At 45.1% G+C, this 1103-nt stretch overlaps 1 pseudogene; it reads right to left on the reverse strand.

The window, feature by feature from the left end:
* Positions 1-1005: 1005 nt before the first annotated feature.
* LOC116271170 lies at positions 1006-1103 on the reverse strand (annotated as a pseudogene).

Consider the following 1103-nt stretch of genomic DNA (forward strand, 5'->3'; position numbering starts at 1 on the left):
GTGCGTGCCTGTTATCCCAGCTACTCAGGAGGCTGAAGCTGGAGAATCGCTTGAACCTAGGAGACGGAGGTTGCGGTGAGCCAAGATTGCACCATTGCACTCTAGCCTGGGTAACAAGAGCGAAACTCCATCTAAAAAACAAAATCCTATCTTCCATAGGGGGAAGCCAATATTTGCCTAAAGCTGAAAAATCATTACATAAACAATGCATGCATGCTATTTTGAGATGTAGCGGTTTAGATTATCAAGGAAAGTAGTGAAAGTTATTGTCTTTCATGACAGGGAAAGCACAGAAGTGGAGCAGGAGGCAGTTGTTGGTGAGAGATTTGTAGACCTACTTGACTCTTTAAATCATATGCATCTACAACTTTGATGAGAATATTAGAATTTAAAAGGAAGAAAAAGAGAAGACAGGAAAGAGGAAGGAAAGGAGGGAGGGAGGGAGGGAGGGAGTGAGGGTGGGGGAAACAAAGGCCTGGTGCAGTGGCTCACGCCTGTAATCCCAGCCCTTTAGGAGGCTGAGGCGGGTGGATCACCTGAGGTCAGGAGTTTGAGACCAGCCTGGCCAATGTGGCAAAACTTCGTCTCTACTAAAAATACAAAAAAATTAGCCAGGCATGGTGATGGGCACCTGTAATACCAGCTACTCAGGAGGCTGAGGCAGGAGAATCGCTTGAACCCAGGAGGCAGAGGTTGCAGTGAGCTGAGATGGTGCATTGCACTCCAGCCTGGGCAACAGAGCAAGACTCCATCTCAAAAAAAGAAAGGTAGGCAGGAGCCAAATCATTCATGGGTTCAAAGATGGGGTGCACATGACTCAATGGACATTTTTAAATCTCAAGTAAACCCCTTTCCCAGTCAGGGCTCAGATTTCTTCATCTATATCTTGAGGGGTTGGATGACGACTCCTGTTCAACCTGTCTGAGATCATCATGAGCTGTAGGACAGAACGTAATAAAATATTTAAATGATCAAGGGCAAAGGTTCTATTTTTCTAACCTTTTAAGTGGGAAGGGTAATGTGTTGTAACAAGGTTTGAGACAGGCACATCTCATATGTGAGCATAAAAACCCAACCATCAGGTTTACCAAGTACAAAAGGAT

This window comes from Papio anubis, chromosome 17, assembly GCF_008728515.1.
Source record: "Papio anubis isolate 15944 chromosome 17, Panubis1.0, whole genome shotgun sequence".
Classification (NCBI taxonomy): domain Eukaryota; kingdom Metazoa; phylum Chordata; class Mammalia; order Primates; family Cercopithecidae; genus Papio; species Papio anubis.